Raw genomic sequence first — 20,094 nt, 5'->3', positions numbered from 1 at the left:
GAATGGCATGAAGACCTACCACAAAGGATCAGACGGGAGTAATGAGAATAGATTTAAGTGCAAGAGGATGTATTAGATTTAAGAGATGGAGCAAATATAAGCACAATCCTGCCTTGAGCTCCTGTTTCTTAGGTAAAGTGGAAACACGAAGTTTAAAAGAATCTTATTTTCTGCGATATGTCTGGTAAAGTTACAGGTCTTCAGTTATTTTTCTTCAGCATCTTCCTTTTACTGCTGACTCCCGAATATTAGGGCAGGTCACACGGCTCCGGTTCCTATCCTACTTTGAAGAGAAAAATAATTTTCCTTACGCATTCATCACTTGAACTACTAAGAAATCATCTACTTAACTGCAAAGAATCTCATGTTTCGTAAAATGAACAAAGAAAAGTTCAATCCAATCTGGAAATTCAGGACATAAACAAACAGAATTCTCTGCAGGATTCTGCAGTGCTGTGGGGAAAACATTACCTGATTCAGTATTTGTGTAGTTAAAAAATCTTAAATTGATGGATTGATAACCTTATGATGAAATAGAACTATAAAAGGCGGGGAGGAGCAACAATATCAAAAATGGGCACCATTAGTTGAAATGCATAAGCATATACAGATGAATGGATTATTCAGGGATACACTTTGTGAATTAATGGATAGCTTCTCAACAATTTACAGTAACTGTTTAAATGATCAATCATCATTCCAGTCAATCCAAAACCAAGAGCACCAATTAATGTTTTCAAGGAGCAGCACCAGATGAAGAAGACAACTCAAAGCAAGCGAGTGCAATCTCCTGGATTAATTCTAATCTTCAAGGAGCAATCTTTGTTCTGATGGGTTCCCTTATGATGCGGTGTGCATGCATGATTGAACACTGAAACCAGCACCACACAATATAGTGAGCATCAGTTACTGGGATTTCTTCATGCTCAAGCTTAGCTCCAAGAAAAAAAGCACTAATACCAATAAGAAGCCATGCAATAATGGCATCAAGACTATTTGATGGTTGGTGAAGCTTTCCATGTCGCCACAAGAAAAGCATGGTGACTAGGCAGCAGAAAAGCCAGAGGCACAAAATATTCTACCTAGCCACAAACTTGTGATGCCTCTGCTAAGATTCTTGAGTGTCAAGAAAAATGGGAACTCACATCAAAGGTGTTAATGTCAGATGGGATTTGAGTTCAACAAAAACACATCCAAATCAACCACAAAGACCGGTTGTTCCAGGAAGATTTTCTTCGAAACCAAGCAACTTATCAATGAGGAAAGCAATTTATTACTTTTGTTCTTTCACACTCCTTTTTCTGTATTGTACCAAATTTTAAGTCAGATAATTCGGTCCTCTCATATACTGATTCCAGTGAAATAATGTTGAAAACATGCAAATTTTTAACAAAGTCAAAGGTGTTAGTGTAAAATGAGGGCATGGTTCTGGGACATCCCACCTAGAAAAGCTTCTCATACTTTATTTTACAAAAACAGGCATAATTGGTTAATTATCCATGGGATACAGATTAAATTCATATTGATTCTGTAAGATACAAATTAGAAACAAACAAGGAAATATCACAATTTTAGCCCCAAAAGCTACCAGTTTGCTAGATCTTTGTAACCTTGAAAGCATGGTATTTTCTGTTGCATGCACAGAGAGAATTCTATGCAATGTCCAAACAAAATATATTTTGAGCTCACCATCATAGCATTTCCTTTCGGCAGAGTAGCAATCAATCAATCATAGCTTTAGCTGATAAGCAATTCACCTAACCATGGCTTGACGAATTTTATCTTGACATGAGTTATGGATCCGTTCCCATTTCTCCTCAAGTTCTAATTATGGTTTAAAATATTGTTCATTCTAATGTATTGACCATCACATAGCAATTTCAAAGGCCCCTATCATGTCATACTCATAGATATATATAATGGTTACTCGAATAATAATTATATAATGAGAATAAAGGTCAATACCTAACCTTTTCCACTTTCACAATAATAAAATAACCATTTTAAAATCAAATATCCAATCAATTCAAAACATATGTTTTTCATCAAATGACCAGTGACATAATCAAATAATGCTGTTATTTCAATATTATTGTCTGTTAGTCCCCCTTATGAAGGCTAATTGTGGCCATTTTAACTGCCCTCATTTTATTCTAAACAAACCAGTTCAAGGCTAGGCTGAAGAATAATGGCGGTCATTTCCACTATCTTATCATTTTGAAAAAGGTGAATGGTTCCAAATGCCCTTATATGGCTTCATGAAAATAAATTTATGTTTACAACCTGCAAAATATGTAATATGTCCTAACCTAAGCCACCTAAAAGTTTTCACATGAATTATTAAGTTAGCAGCCATGTCCTTTTATATGCATGCGCAAGATAAACCAAAAGAATAGCTGGTCAGCCCCACAAACACTTCTTTTGTCCAAGGGTGAAGCTACCTTATGACGTGGGTTGGGGAAAAATTCCTTTATGCATGTTATTTACCCCCTCGCACCACACCCCCGCCGCCCCAAGGTCAAAGAAAGAAAAAGGTTTCTTGCCTACAAGACCATAACTCTTGATAAGGCATGTGTATAGGATGCACAGCCGTGTATGATTGGTGCAATGCATGACCACCTCAAAAAAAATGCGAGCTTTAAATAGCCCTTTAACTCTGTCCCTTTCCCTTACAAGTGGGAGAAAAGGAAAAAAAGAAAGTCTTTGATAGCAATGGAACCCATGTATAAGAAAGAAGTTATAGGCTCAACTCCTATCCATCATTGTTGAGCCCTACTCCAATACCACCATCACCATCATCGAGCCCACTTTGCAATTGCCAATGGTTGGTTAACCCCTACTACCTCTGTGCCATCAGTGCCAGCACGAGTAAATCAAAGCAGATGTATTGGAGGTGATCAGTAACTTTTCTCACCTCTATTTATTTTTTCTTGAGAATCAAAGAAAGGAGAAATTCTATCCCCTTCTGCCTCTTTGCCATTGGAGTTGAAGCAAGCATATCAGTGGGGTCATGCGATGGTTTGCCATACTGGTCAGTAATATACCATACCAAATATATTATACCATACCGGTGCACATCACATATCGTACTGACCAAGATATGCCATCTCGGTATCTGACTTCGTACCAGAATCACCTTGTCACTTGTCAGTACGCCCTGTACGGGGGCTGATTTAGCATACCAAGTGTTGGTATGCTTCTTGTACTGTATATCAATACTGAACTGGTATGGTATAGTACACCCCGTACTGTCTGCTTCTACGGTATGGCATACCTTGGTACCAATACTCAGTACGTCTTGTTGTCTTGTAGCGTATTGCATACCGATACTATAATAGGATGGTACTAATATAGGATCTGATACTAAGACAATGAAACTTTGATCATGCTATAGCAGGGCTTCATGATGACGAATAGTGGTCTTAGAGATAGAAATTGAAGAAGCCCCTATATATTGATGATGTCGAAGTCATGATGCTGACAAAGTAAGACTAGGGAATGCATGGCAAAATGGGATAGCGCTCTTTCCCCAAATCTCGATCCTAGCACTATTGACAAGTTTTTTTTCTATTTTTTGTAAACAAATATATGGATAGGGTTAAAAATTCCTTGAGGTCTAGACTTGTTTGACCACATATCATCTGGGGGTACCTACAGACTAGATCAATCATATGTGGCCGTGCACCCTAAAACTTGTCTCCGACAAGTCTTTGAACATGTACTTTGAGATTGAATAATTTATAAGCATGGGTCCTACTAAATAATGTGATAATGTGAAGAATTCTTTAAAATCTAGACTTGTTTGGCCATGTATCATCTGGGGGTAGCCGAAAACTAGATCAATCATGTGTGGCCATGCACCCTAAAACTTGTCCCCCAACAAGTCTTTGAAAATGTGCTTTGATGAGATTGAATAACTTATAAGCATGGGTCCCACTAAATGATGTTGCAAGTCCCTTAGCCATGTTTCCACTCCCCATGGAGGCTTGATCCCTCTAATTCATATATATATATATATATATATATATATATATATGTATGTATGTATGTATGTATGTATATATGTATGTATATGTATATGTATATGTATATGTATGTATGTATATTTTGGTGAAGCTCTAATTAGGAAATCAAGAATGAACAAAGTACAAAATTTGAACTTTCTTATATGATGATGCCAAGAAACAAATCAAATGGAGAGTAGAACATGACCTAAGGTGCTCAAACTTCTCATCCCCTTCATAAGGAATCTCCCCCAAAAAATTGTGCCAAATTAAAACAACAAATTCTTCTTACATAATGACAGCTCAGTAGAGTTTACCTCTCTAGCTACTTTGCTCTCTAAGTCATAACAACCAATCATCGAATGCTTGAAGGCCTCGGCTAATCCTCATGCTCAAGTTTTTGGCAATGCTTTTGCAAAATGAGATGTCTCTTTCTTCAAGTGTAGACTCATTTGCTGAGCATTGACTGTACCTCTCTTGTAAATCCTTTTATTAGTTCTTTTTTATAATATTTTCAAAATTAAGATTTTTAGATGTGCATGCTATGATTTCGGTATTATTTTGTTGTAATTCATATATTAACAAATAAAGTTTCACGTGTTCTTACTATTTATGAATTTGACATTTTTAAGGTTATATTAGTAGACACTAGTTTAAAATATAATCAAATTGTGGTTGTGTCAAATCCTATAACCTAACAATCCCTTAATTTGTGGTTTTCAAAATCATATTTGGTTCACAAGAATAAAAAGAATGCAAATAGGAATAAGAATGGAATGAAGGAATGGAAAATAAGGAATCAGAATCAACATTTCTATTCCGTTATTTGGGCATGAAATGAAGAAACACATGGGAAATAAATGGATATTTCATTCTAACATTTGACTCAGCTAATAATATTTTTGAATAGAATCAGTTATTTACTTTTAAATATATCTTTGAGAAATATAGCCAAAGTTCAATAATATTTTTTAAAATTTAAATGTTAATAGAAACATTGATTTCAATTTATACAATAAATGCACTCACTAATTCATACCAACAACATCATCCATTCTTGTTGGAAAAGGAATGGTCATTCCACCCATTCTGTGACTTGTTACACAATCAAAGAAAAGAATGGGGCCAAAGCTGTAATTTCCATTCCATCCCAGCTCTCATTCCATGAACTAGATGTAGTGTTAGTGTTTTTACAAGAACATCAAATAAGCAAGAAAGCTATACCAACCTTTATTTTCTTCCATCAACCATTTGTATCATAAATTCATAATTCCTTCACTTAAGGGCCATTACAAGCAGAATCCATCATGCTCCTTAAAATTGCTTGCTCCTTTATTTTTACTTTGTATTATTCTACTAATCTCTTACATAGCTTATTACTTTTTCCTTGCATACTTCCAAACCAAGAACTCAAAATTCACAACACGGGCATATTGTTGGTTTCCTTGTGGAATGTTACTCCTAACATGCCATCTTGCGCCTTGGTGCTTGGGAAGGCATGCATCCAGATCACCCCACAACTTGGATTTTGATAAAATGCAATGGAGTAAAATGGTCACTAGAGCCCTTAATAAACCACCTATCTTCCATGTATGGTGCAAAAAAAATTCAATTAGGCGCTAATTCTAGGTATGCTAAGTGAAGGAGGAAAAACTTAACTCTCCCCTCCCTCTCTTCTTCTTGAGTCGTTGTCGCTCCCCAGCCCTCTCTATCTCTTTGCCCAAATGTCACCTTCCCTAGCTCAGCTGTGAGGCAGGAGGCCTTATTCCGCTGTGCCTCAAAGCCCTACCATGTCCCCTTCTAGAATTGGCCCACCCTTGCTTTACTTCTTTCGACACCCCAGTGCCTATTTCACACAGGAAGAGTACAAAATTGATACCACCACCGTTCTCTGAATCGTTTCGAACCGGATGGTTCAAATCGTGCCGAATCGTACTGACAGAAAATCGATCCGATTTCGGCGTACAAAATAGTACAACAGTCATCTCGAAGGGAGGGAGAAAAAAGAGAGAAAGAGAGAGAGAGAGGGGAGGGGTGAGAGAGAGAGAGGGACATCCAAGCTCTATAAGGTCACGGAGGGAAGGAGAGAGGGGGAGAGCCTTACCAGATGTCCGATGGGCGTCGGAGGCCTCCAGATGGACGGCGCCGCTATTGTGACGTCTTCGCATGGATGGACGATCCGTGTTGAGAGACCTGAGGGCGGCCAAGGCCAGAGGAGGGCCTCCATCCTCCTCTTGTGCGAAACAACGGTTCGCCTCTGTTCGTAATTTTTTTGAGCTTTTATCGCATGAAGCTGGCAACTCCCTACCCTCCTCCCGTGTGAAATAAGGATTTGCCCCGTTTGCAATTTTTTTAGCTTTTATCATGCGAAGTTGGCAACTAAGTTGCCGATTTCGCCCTTGTTTTATTTTTTTATAATTTCGATTGAAGTCGGCCCCCGGGTTGCCGACTTCGCATGATAAAAGCCAAAAAAATTGCAAATAAGGGCAAACCTCTATTTCGCACAAGAGCAGGATAGAGGCCCTCCTCTGGCCTCGACCGCCCTCAGGTCCTCTGGCACCCTCCAGCATCCATCGAGGGCCTCTCTACCTCTCCCTCTCCTTGTCTCCCCCCTCTCTTCCTCTCTTTCTTCTCTCTCTCCCCTTCTCTGCCCTATTGGTTTGGCTTGGCACGGAACAATATAGATCCGTACTGAACCATACCGCCGGTCAGCTGGCATGGGCTCCGGTTCCAGTTCGGCAATCCTTGGATACTACTATCTTGTTCCTCATGTTTTTATATCATTGTCTCAATCTATTCAAATTCCATAGTTGTGTATAATGGTAGGATATAATGGCAGGCAACAAGGGGCACACAAAATAAATGTTTTTTAAGATGAGATATGAGTAGAGAAGACCTAAAAGATAAAGACTTAAGTTTGATATTAGGTCAAAAGGTCACAAAGAGCAGGGAAGGCCTAAGACAACACAAATGAAACATGAGAAGACATATGAGGAAACAAATGGCAATGATATGAGATCTAACTTCTAAAGGAACGAAAGGTTGAGAAGGATGGTTAAAACTTATTAAAATCTTCAAGAAAAAGATTCTTCTTATCATCATGATTTTGCTGAAAAATGTGGAATAAACTAAGGTATTTGATGCTTGATTAGGCAATGCATATGCATCAAGGAGAAGGTGCATGTTTCAAATACTTTGTTTACCTACATACAAATAGGAATAAGTTTATATAAATGTAGATCACTTGCTCTTGGATTTAATAGAGATCATTTTGACTGTTTGTTTCAAGTCTATCCACAATCGATCCAACTCCAACCATAATTCTTCATAGCATCATCAGCTCTCGAAATTTAAAACCAAATTCATAAACTAATAAGAAATCCAAGAAACTTTGACTCTTGATAACTTTTCTTCCCATCAATAAGCAAAATCAGGCCAATTCCCAAAAGGATTTTCAGATATTGATATCCAAGCTATACCCACATCTTTTACCATCAAATTCTTCCAAAGGTCCATGTTTCCTCATCTTATAAAGCACTTTGTTCTAAAGAAACCAAAGATATTCTCCTTTTAAAGCCAAAAATGCTGGAGAAAATATTTTTCAAATACTCTGTTTATAGAAAAGAAAATCTCAGATATTTCATTCAAATTCATTTAAAGGAAAAAACAGCTTAGAGGGGATAAGGGTTGTTTGGTCCTAGTTATTGTACCAAACACTGGCAAGTATTGATCTAAGTGATATCATCCTGATGTTCATGAATGATGAAGAAAATAATCCAAGTGTTCCGATATTCATGAATCATGAAGAAAGTACATTATCCATAGCTTTCTTTCAACATTACCAAATTTGAGTTTGCGCAATGCTTATAGTGTGGAGCATCTAAAAGTCATTTTGTCCGTGTGATCATCATAATGTAAAATATAAATCTCATTTTCCTCTATCAAAGCTTAATGCATTTAAAAGAGACATGAACAATAAGGTGGATAATGCACTCTTTGTATGAGCCTCCTCATCCAAGGCACATGCTTAACTTTAAATAGCTTTGCCAATAAGTCTCAAATTGTTCTTTATGAGCATTGTCTTTAACATATTAGGTTTGATACGCTTGACATAAGACTTTTATAAAGATCATAGTTATGTCAACAATTTGCTCTGTCTGTATGCTTTTTCGTTATGAAACTCTTCCAGGTGAACTTTTCTTACAATTCTCTGTATATTCCAACACCAAACTGGCATATGCTTATTTAGTTCCACAGTTAACTCTATACACCCATACAACAGTTTTTTGTTTATTATCCTCCACAGTTTCACACTGCACTCCCTTCCTAATAATGATATCCATGAACCTATTTCACTAAGAACTTGACTTGATCAGACAAATATCACTTTAACAGTTGCTTCAGCGGAATGTTTTGCCAATCCTCCCATGCCTCATCAGGTTAGAATTACTTAGAGGCACAACGCTTCAATGAAATTTTCAAGTGTAAATAGAAGAACCAACAAAAGTATTATGCAATAAAAAATACACCAATGAAATTAAAAAAAAAAAATAGAGCGTTGGCAAACATTGCCCAGGTAGATATATGGGCCACTTGGTCTGCATTCCTTATTTTGGGCATAGAGTGGTCTAAAGTGCAGAGCTGCAAGCAAAGATTGAACCTAAGTTTCAGAACTGACAAAAGAAAGGGCTGTGGTAGGTCCAGATCTTCCAAGATTATAAGGCTCTTGTTACTCAGCATTTGATTGCTATCACACATCCATTTTGGCTTGGAAAAGCCATTGTTCTATTGAGATGTCTATATTTAAATCCGAAGCAAAATCATATAAATAAAAGCAACTTAGAAACCTTGACTCATGGTTTGCTGAACTGGACCGAACTACCTGATTCACCTCGTACCGAGCCGAACCAGTGCGGGGCCGGATCGGTTCGGCCCTATTTTTTGAAATCACCCCCGAACCACCCGTACTGAGGCATACCACCTCCATACCGTATCAAATTGATGCATATCAACCTGTATCGAGATAAAAATTGAAAAAAATGGTTTAACTCGGTCTGTTGAACCAGACCGAACAGTCCGGTTCACCCTGTACCGAGCCAAACCGGCCGCCGACTGGTACAGATCCCAATACCGATTCTGTGGACCTTGCCTTGACTTAGGTGAACCTAGAAAGGCAGTGCAATAGAAGGCCAAATCTTGTTGTATCTAGAATGGGATGGACCAGAACAAATAACTCAACATGAGTTGAGCTCAGGTGAGGTTGAGGTCCTGCAATGAGATAAGCACCGGGCAGAGTGTGGAGCCATAAGTATGTCTTCCTTTCTATTACTCGTAGGCAACTACTTTAACCACTCAGACGCAAAACAGCATATGCATGAGCCATCAGAAAGCAATTATCATGCATTAAAAATCCCCATTTACTCCATTTTTATGGTCAGCCTACAGCCTTTACTAACAAGCAAAATGGCTTGAGAACTTGCTTCTAAGAATGAATGACCTTGTGCCAACAAAGAGAGTTCAGGGAACACAACATGCAATTAATTTCAACAGGTTCAGCATATAAAAATATATCGATAATAACCATTTTGTAGCTTAAATTATGGAACATAGATGGAAATCTTAAGGCTACAACATGTCTGAGATTTAGTGGGGCTTTTGGTTGAGAAAAAACTCGGTCAGTAACAGGAAAAAAAATGATGCTGGAGTTGAGAAAATCATACCAGTCAGAGGATGCATCAAAATCCTCAAAATTATATATACAATCTAGTGTAGTAATCAAGAATATACCATCACAATCACATGGCAGGTAGAACAAGCTAGTGAGCCCTCACACGCTCCTGAGACCACATCAGAAATATAGTGCAACCAAAACTGAATAATGAACACAATATAAAGGTATGCGATACAACAATTTCATCAAACCACTTGTAGATAAAAATTCATTATTCACAAAAACCTTATCAAAGTATTTGATCATTGGAGATGATCAAATACATGACTACTCAAGAGGTTCTTAGGCAAATCAGCAACTGTTGACTGTAGAAAAGGGCAAATGAGTTCACATTCTATATAAAGCAAATTCTTATGAAAATCTATATGTTGTCTAGTGATCACAGGATAAAAACCTTCAGGTTCTATGTCATTTTCATGGGCTGCTTCTAACATGACATTCCAATAAGAACTGGGATGACCTTTTCATTGCCATCTTTATCAACAAATGCCACAGTTATCCTGCATGGTTGACAAAAAATAATATGATGAAAGTGCTTCTTGACTTTGTGGCAGAATGTGAGAGTACTCTAAAAAAATAGAAGTACAGAAAACTCATTTTGTTTCAACATTCAAGCTTGAATAAAAATAAAGAGGACAAGGAATAGGCATTAATTTGTTTCAACATTCAAGCTTGGGTGAAAATAAAAAAAGAAAATGGAAAGGAGTTCGTGCATTTATGGTCCCAAAGTTTGCTGATAGGAAAGAATGAGTTCATCAAATATAGGCCTTATTGGATGCTCAGCAAAGGTTTAAGATCTGCATCTAAATGCAAAAGAAATCATAGACACTTTTAATCCAAAAGCCTAGATGAACAACAAATCAATAGTGCTTAGAAATTTCAGTCAAAAAATGTATGGACACTTGAGAGGGAGATGAAGACAAATGATCTGCAAAAAACACATCAACAATCAACAGTGAAGGTTGTGTTTGGAGACTTTGCACTTACAAGTTCATGATTCTCTAATTTCTATCATTCAAAATATTTCAAGCATGATTGATATGTCTTTGGAAGAGGAATGAGGCTGTTTAAAAGGAAATATCGAAACATGTAAACACAAGTAGAGAGATGAGGAATAACATGAGCTAAAAAAACTCCAGAAACTAGAAAGCTCCAACTCCATGTTTTTCAGAATTTTCGTAATCCTAACATCACACCCAAAGACCTACCTGTAGACAATCACATCATTTTCATTCAAAGAAAAAGAAATGATCTCAGAACATGTTATTGATTTGGTACATCTAAATGCACTCTCAATGCCTTGAAAGGCTATGGTTATCTGAAAATAGTAATATAATGTCTGAAAAGGCATATGCAGTATTAGTGATGCATCACTATTGAGAGGAATAAATAACAGACACAGCAGGAAGACAGCAACTTGGTTCCAACATTAATAAACATGGCACCTTAAAAGTATGCATTGGTCATAGTTAATGCTGCATAAAGAGTTTGACTGTACACGGTAGAAAAGTAGAAAATTGAATGCTAAAACATGGATTACATGTATACATGAATTAAAACCTTATAAAATAACTCCGCTACGTCATAAGATCACTTAAATATGAAACTACATGATCAGGAGGAACTTACTTCTCTTTTGTTCACTGCTTTCCTCATAAGCTTTACCAGTGGCTGCACTAGGAAAAGGAAGACTTTTTCTGAAAATGACACATCGGTAGTCATAAAACATCATGATTCATCATGGAGAAAAGGGACATCACAGAGCTCTCAAACATATTATCCTGATAATGAAGATAATCTTGTGAAATTATTACATGAAAGTTTAATGACAATATGATTCCAAAAAATAAAAATATCATGGTAATTATTGTATAAGAATGCAAGACTTTTATGAAGATTAATGAAAATGGTCTTTCACAAAATTGATTAACTAGATGGATGAAAGTCCAACAAAACATAGCAAGATAGTAAATCAAACATTATACATGTTTTGTTCAATAAGAATAAAGAGTCACAGAAGAGAAGTCATTCCGTCTAATTGCACCCATAAAAAGCAAACTAGGAGAAAAATAGAGTAGAGCTAACATGTGGCGCCCACACAACAACCAACGTAAAGTTGGTCCTGATCGGATGATTGACAGCTTGGCATATTAATCCGAGCCATTAGATGTGATCGACTATTTGTAAATTGCTTACTATCAAAAAAACATGAAACTTAGAGATCCCTATCATATGCATTACTTATGCATCTAGTGGCAAAAATGGGTAGTTTACATAACACGAACAAATGCATATTCTTTGACCACTTGGTACATCGGTTAGGAATTTTCAAATCATACGATTTGGTCACACTAAGCAGTTTAGAGATAGCAGATCATATCTAATGGCTTGAATTATCGGTACGGGCCTCCAATTGTCTAGTTTGTAGCGACCTTATTCTGGTGTTATTTATATGTAAGGTTGGAAATGGGCTCGAGTTGGCTCGAAGCCCATTAGGCCGGCCCAACTTTAGGTTGGGCTATGGGCTAGGCTTGAACAGTATTAGGCTAGGTTTGGGCTTGAAAATATAGCCTATTTTCTTTTTGGGCCCAGCTTGGGTATACCATTGGCTTGGTCCAGTACTGGCCTAAGCCTGAGCCTGAATGCAGGCCCGATCTTAGTGCAAAATTTCTAGCCCAATCACCAGTTTTTGCGGTATCCACATATGATTGTATTCTTCCCATGGGCCCATCCGATTCTACTACTCCCTTGTTTCGTTTCCTATTGCTCCATCACGGACTCGTCTCTCTCACCCCATGGAGAGCTTTGCCATCAACTGGCCGCTCCCCTCCTCCTTTTGCCTCTATCCTCCACTACCATCCCTTTCTACTGTTCCATTGCCCCCTCTCCCCTCTGATGGTGAAGACCATATCTCCCTCTTCGCCGCCCAAAACCCTCTCTTTTCCCCGTCCGCATCGCCTCCTCACTAGAGAAAACCCCAGACCCTACCTCCCCCCCACCGTTCTTGGGGCAATGGGACAGGTTGTGAACCTCATTGAGAGTGAGCCCATGTTCTATTGGTCCAAAGCTATAGGGTTTTGGCTCCTATGGTTAAGGTTGGTCACTGCAGCGATTAGAGAGTCTGGTGTTGTTGTGCCAGCCGCAGGAGCGTGGGGGTGTGGGTAGGGGGCATTTTGGTTGTTCTCAAGGAGGAAAGATGATGAGGAGCAAGCGAGGAAACTGTCGGTGGTGAAATTAAGATCGATGTCGGTTGGGGTGGCCGCTTATGTGGATTCTAGTGATGGCGAAGGGAGGGTTGGCCTAATCGAGTTCAGGCCAGGCTCAGGCCTAGGGTCGGATTGGGCTCGGGCCTGGATTTTTCAAAAATTTTTGAGCCTAAATTTTTGGGCCGCACTTAGGTAGGGGTGTGGCTCGGGTTGGCCTGGCCCATTTCCAGTCCTATCTGTATGCCCACATGTTAACTCTACTCAAAAAAAAAGGCAACCTATGATGAGGCAAGGTAAAAATAACGAGAACTATAAACATCAAGTTGTTACAAAGGCCCACAATCTAATTATCTAGCCAAAGTTCAAAATTATTTGCATAAGATTTTTCTTGGACCTCAGTAAATGCCACTTTAATTACACTCTTAAAAAATGATATTCTCCAAAAAAACAACTACAACAATGAGGTGGAGGAGAAGGATTAAGTCTATATGCATTCTTGCCACGAAGATCATGATAGATTTGGTTACATTACACCATGCATGTTCATTGAAAAAATAGAACTAACCATGGGGTATATGTAATGATCGGAAGGCTAATACATCCACTTCTAGTTTTAGAAAACTTAGCTGCCAAATAAGCGCTAGCTAGTCTCAACCTACACTAGTACAAAAATTGACCTTAGGAGGCAATATGCATACTTGGAGTAAAGCAAATAGTTAATGCATATAAAAACTGTCCTCCGAGCATGATGCAAAATGATGACTTTTGGGTAGAGGTAGAAGAATAACATAAGCCTTCCTTTCGAGCAACAAAATATTATCAAGAAACACATTATAAGGTCCATCAGTTTGGTAACTTTTCTGCAATAATCTAGAATGATGGTACTAAGCCAATCTTGCATTGGATTGTTCTATTATGGACTAACAAAGCTTGAATCTTGTGCAAGATTTTGCCTTTTTATATGGATCAATAGCTGAATTCTTGTCTATCAAACTGCTATCTGTAGATTATTAGATTTGTTAATATCTTTCACCAAACTATCTATGTTGCTTGTTGGATCTTCATCTAATGAACCTAGGCATCATATTTCTGGTGGACAAATTTCAATATAAAATTGTCACCTTGAGAATCTTCAGCAATTACATCACTATTGGTTCTTCTGCAATCAGATCTGCAATGGCCATGTTCAATGATTGGGGATCAATGTGAAAATCCTTTCTGGAAAAGACATCCAGAAAAGCATAGCATATTCGGTGGCAATCTTGCCTGCTCAAACCAACATGGTCTTGGTGCTATTTAAATCTTTAAAGCTCACCATCTCAAAAGCACCCATGATGTTGATTCATTTTGTTGTCAATCAAAATGCATATCGATACCATCTATTGAGGAAAGAACACAGTTACTAAAATCAAGACAGGTTCGAGAAGCAGTTAGAAACGAGAGATAGATCCAGAAGAAAAGAATTGAAAAGTAAAGGAAATGAGAAGAAGATTTAATGAGAGGTAAGATGTCATTTTTATGTTAATAATTAAATCATAGAACATAGAATGGTCACTCCCGAACGTGTAACTGCTATGGAACTTGAGCCACAATAGACATCAACTAAACCTGCACGGCTGCACCAATGAGCTAATCAAAAAAATCCCAAATTTTCTAAAGGTAAAACGGTATTCTAAACTTTTACTTCTTTGACATCTGTACTTAACCCCATGTTCACACAGAATTTTTGGCACCTGTCATAAACAAATTAGATTGATTCATAATTAGAAAGTTGTCAAAATGGAATCTACCATTCTATTCCACCAAGAAACTGAGTAAGGCACTTGACATTTGACCTCATCACAAGACATCTGGAAACTGACTGATTATAATATGCCATAAAAGATTTATTATAGCTATTTTAACTTCCACAATACTACTCTAGTTTATGGAGTGAGTACTGCTTTTTTCTCCCAAACCTCTTCACCATAGTAAATATATACTCGAATTACTGAAATTTCCATTAGGCAAATTATTCTCTGAACCAACATTTCAGATGTTGGCCAACGCCTGGCAATACCAGCATCCAGCACAGGTAACACAACACTTACAAGTTCTCTTATCATATACTAATTTAATTAAAAAAAGGAATTGATTCATTTTTATTTTTCTTTTAACTTTGGCATGGCACGGCATGTGTGCCAGCTGATGAGAGGCACATCTATTTGCACTAGAACTTAAATCCTTACTTTGAACCGAGGTTTGCTATATTGTATCAAACCGGGTGGTATGAGGCATATCGTACCATACCGGTTCGGTATGGGTATGCAGTACAGGGGGTGTACCAATACTCGGTATGCTAAATCAGCCCCATACCGATATAGTAACAGGTTGGTACCGGCATAGGGCTCAATACCAATATGGCGAATATTGCTTTGAACCTTTTTGAAATAACCAAAACATATACAAACCATTTAAATTCATGAACCTCATAGATAATCACAAGTAGAACTATAAACTGTTCATGAAACACCAGCAGCACCAATGAAGTAATATTAGTTCCTACTGCTGCTGCTGCCTCTTCTGTTTCACTGCCATTTTATGTCCCATGTGTCCTGTTCCTATGTTCATTTATATAGATACCAGTCTGATCTAACTTTGGATCAGAGCTAATTGTACCTATAAATCAACAATGACATTTCAGATCTAAAGAAGAAAAGATAGAAAATTGATTAAGATAAGAATATCTTCTTATCAGAAGCTTAAACAATTTTGGCATTAAGAGATTGGACCATGATATGCAGGGTCTTATACTTCCTTGATTACCCAAAAACTTACAGAATAAGAAAAAAAAATCATCCATCTTAGCTCCTGAAAACTAGTTGATAGACCCTTTGTTGTAGTTGCCCCTACATATGGAGCCAATTGAATACGTCCAAACCAACTAAGTTACTTGCAAATCATTTTACCATCTCAGACAACCTAGCTAGGTCTAGGAGTAGAATTATAGCTAAAAACTGCTAATCCATTTGTAGTACAATTACCTTAAGCTGACAGATTTAACTATATACCACATCTAGAGCATTACAAATAGCTAATTAATGTAAGATTTAAAACAAAAGCTATGGGACTGGAATTCTACTTCAATAAACCATAAAATTAGACACCAACTTATGCTTCTGAAATGGCAACTAGAAAGCTAGTGCTGAATTGAATCCCAAACTCTGTTACTACCCTTAAAAACCTTTTAACTCAATAAAATATTATAAATTAAAAAACTCCATAATTTTTAAAAAAAATGAGATGAAAAAAAATTTAAACCTCATGTTTTTTTGGAGTCACGTCAAGTTGTTCCCTTCCCCATCACTAGATATGAAAATTGGGGAAATAAAACATGACCTGCAAATGCTTAACTTTCTATGTTGATACCACCTTCAACTTTTTGGAACATTCAGCATTAATAACTTATGCACAATCATCAAATTCATGATGTGGCCTTGAGACTTCCATGACGACCTCAGCATGATATGGTGTAGTAAATGGGAGCATGGCATGTGTTGCAATGTGGATGAGAAAGTGACAGAAGGTCCAAATCCCCTTGGACAAGCATAGAAAGCATATCTCCTTATCCATAATTTGGTTCTTCCATTGAAGTATTAGGAACTTAAATATTCACATCTCTTGATCAATCCAAAACAAAACTTTGCAAGGCACATTCAAAGAAATAGAAATACCTGATTTTACCTTATTTCCAGAAACTTGTTAGTTTGGAATAGTTCTTTATAATTGGTTTCTTCTTTGTGGTCTATGCTAACCACATGTAGAACTTTCAAAAAATTTTGTCAAATAAAAATCAATGCCTAGATTCTCTTATGTTTTTCTTTTCGCGTGCATCAGCTTCATAAACTTATGATCCAATTTGGTTTTAGATTCAATCTATGCTTGTCTTTTGAAATGAAAGTTTGAATAAAATCCTAAAACAAAAAGTGAAGCTTGAACTACCTAAATCCACTTGGGTCAAAACTGAAAATTGTCGTCTTAAAGCCTCTAAGAAATAGATCCATGATAAAAAAGGGCAATTCTGTGGCCCTAATTTTGATGGAAGTGGAAGAAATTAAAAAAGAATCCCAGCCATATATCTCAAAGAAGTTAACTGAGAATCTTGTGAACATGATTTGCTTGTCATATAAAAGACCACTACAAGAAATCCTACAGTAACTGTATTACTTAAAAAGACAAGCTATTTTTTAGGTAAGCTAGGGAAGTAATTTTTTCACAATAATCCCAAGCAAGGTTCACATGTCGGTATAGGAACTCATACCGGTACCATTTTATTACAGTATCAGTATGTGGTCCAGTAATATAGTATGAGACAGCCTACTGAGTGTCAGTATAGGTATGAGACAACGTACTGGTATGAGATTGGTATGGTATGGTACGTTCTATACCGGACAGTGCAAAATGGTACGATAGACTAGGATCCAAGGCAAGGGTTAATAATTTAGCATCAAACCAATTGAACTAACCATATAAACAAAAGAATAGCACATAAAGTATGGACATTTGCAACCGAAAAGCTAGATGACTCATTTTCCTCAAGTATAAATCCACAACAATACTACTCCTATGAGGCCTTAACCTATTTATCTACATATATATCTAAGAAACCTAAAACTGATATTTGAGTCACATCAAGATTCATCCCAAACTTTTGATTAGTAATTCTTTCCAAACTTCAGTCATCTTCTTTGAATGTACTACTCCTAAACTTACAACCACGCTCTCCACTGAGGCTTTTCTTCTGAACTTATAGAACCCATCCAAAAATTGCAAAGCATAAAAGACTCAGTTGTAGTAGAGACAAGCGAGGCATTCAAATTTTTTAAATGGGACAAAGCTTTGTTTAAAATATTAAGAAATTATTAGAAAATATTTATAGAATTATGAAACCTCCTTCCACTCAAGACTATGAAAAGAATAGTGGGGGAAAAGTTTCTTCCCTCCTCACCTTCCTGGAATTTTTTTTTTCAACCTTTGATGATGCAATTCTAAATTAAAGATTTTAAGTGCCAACATGTGCCATTCCATATTGTGCAACACAAATCATGCCAATACTAGGCTGGCATGTAGCACAGCTTTGCAATCAACCTCCCACAAGTTGGGGCTCATTGGTACCAACAAAAAACCAGCCAAACATGACTTATAAACCCTCTACTTTGTTTCCTATAATTATTTTGCAAGGGAGGTGCCGAGCTTGATCTTGGCATTGAAGTGTGCCAAGCTCATGGAAACCATATGATGACAATGATATAACTATATTATAGCTATAATATGACTAGTTATAACTATAGTGTAAGTACATTGTAATTATAGTAAAACTGTAGTATAGTATGGCTGTCACATAAACTGTAGCTCAGTGGTTTACAATCATATACTTATAGAATACATAATACAAGTGAAGTATGTTCTACAAAGTTTACACTTACAAAATTGTGTATGCTGATATGCTAAAAAAATTCTACAACAACAAGGATGCAATTCAACCTTATCGGGCTTCACGCTACTTCATCTATGGTTGAAGGTTCCATACTAAAATTGTTCGGGTGAAGATCAAATTGGGTCTACATCAGCTAATTTCATACGTCAAATATCTATTATTGGGAACAAATGGCTCAAACTTAGACTATAGACACCACCATAGATCAAACTATGTGGCTCATGTTAAACCTTGTGTTGTGAAACTACTTTCTTGTTGTTTGAATTATAAAAAATAGGGGATGTATGATTTTGAAGGCATCTTTTCTAAGGCAGCCTAGAGTTGAGGATAATGTTGAGATATTTTAAAATATATTATAATAATATAATTTGTTATTTATAATATTATTATTTGTCATAACCAAATAGTATATAGTATATTATGATATGATAATAATATAATGGATAGCATACTAGAAGAATGTTATTAAGATAATATACAATATAAAATATTCATATAAACAATATTATATTAATATGGTACTAAAAAATATAAAATGAGCATAATAAATACTATTAGAAAAATTATAATGTTATTATATGATAGGTAATAAATTATTATCAACTATAAATAACCACTATAGATGTATAAAACTCATGATGTAATTGTTACATAACTATAGAACAAGTGTAATAACTATTTTGGATGAACAGAATATAACTATAATATTGATCAACAATAAGTTTAGTACTAAAACCACATCAAAATTATAGGGTATATACGCTATACATTTACAGCTTTAGTGTAGCATATATATAGCATAACTGAAATTTAACTATATTAAACTAGATTAACTTTGGTCTAATTACATAAGTATACTATAGCCAGAATAACTAGAACAGAGTCATCCAGAAAAAGAATAACTTCTCCATACAGTATGTTTTTTGATAATGATTGTTGTTCACATCCAATGTCTTTTTCTTTTAATGCTTCTACATTACCAGGGTGTAATATTTGCCATGTAATCCTAAACAATACATGGCTTATTAATTAGCATTACTATTGGCACGTATAGATTTTTGACTGTAGAATACAAATTGCTGTTTTTTCTTTTTTTCTTTTTGCATAAGATTCTTGGGAACCCCCAAATATGTGTAATATGTGCAATATGCAAATTCACCAGCACACCAGCAGGAAGCACTTAATTCATTGTTCGAAAGATCGGCACACTGTAATACCGTTCTAAGTTCATATTTTGGCACACCAAAAAACCAACACCAACGAATATATAATATAAAAACATGAATAAATTAAACCAAGTGAAATAAAATAAAATGAAAGAAATACCTGTTCCAGGCTGTATGAAGAACCGGGATCCCAGCTGTGAGAGTCTAGAGAGGCCCATAATCGGACCTTGATAAATTGATATAAATTAGCACACAAAAACCTTAGAAGCGTGAATAAATTCTTCGGATAGGAGGAACCTAAACCCTAGATAGGGTTTAGAGAAACAAAATCTATCTATAAAAGATCAGATTTACTAAATCTCATACTATTGTTATTATTTTAAGTATGAGAAAATAAGGAGGAAAACGAGGGGTTGAACGGATGTCCGTCGGAACCGCTTTCCGCAACGGCGGGAGGAAGAGGAAGGGAGACAACGGCCGAGAGGGGAATCCAGCGCCTTCTTTATATTTA

General features: G+C 36.6%; 1 long non-coding RNA gene across 3 annotated transcripts; it reads right to left on the bottom strand.

Moving 5' to 3' along the window:
* Window positions 1–567: 567 nt before the first annotated feature.
* On the bottom strand, window positions 568–20,059 carry LOC105042008 (uncharacterized). 3 transcript variants are annotated; one of them, XR_012139768.1, is made up of 5 exons: window positions 19,744–20,055; window positions 11,365–11,432; window positions 9,961–10,235; window positions 961–9,841; window positions 568–871 (listed from the first exon to the last, which is right to left on the bottom strand). It is a non-coding gene; the product is annotated as an uncharacterized lncRNA (long non-coding RNA). The 3 variants fall into 3 exon arrangements; XR_831458.4 differs by lacking the exon at window positions 961–9,841 and having other exon boundaries at window positions 10,130–10,235; window positions 19,744–20,059; XR_003800397.2 differs by lacking the exons at window positions 568–871; window positions 961–9,841 and having other exon boundaries at window positions 9,862–10,235.
* Window positions 20,060–20,094: the final 35 nt, after the last annotated feature.

The sequence above is a fragment of the Elaeis guineensis genome, chromosome 3 (assembly GCF_000442705.2).
Source record: "Elaeis guineensis isolate ETL-2024a chromosome 3, EG11, whole genome shotgun sequence".
Lineage (NCBI taxonomy): Eukaryota > Viridiplantae > Streptophyta > Magnoliopsida > Arecales > Arecaceae > Elaeis > Elaeis guineensis.
The sequence above is the reverse complement of the archived record's forward strand: the minus strand, read 5'-3'. Positions and strand labels throughout refer to the sequence as shown.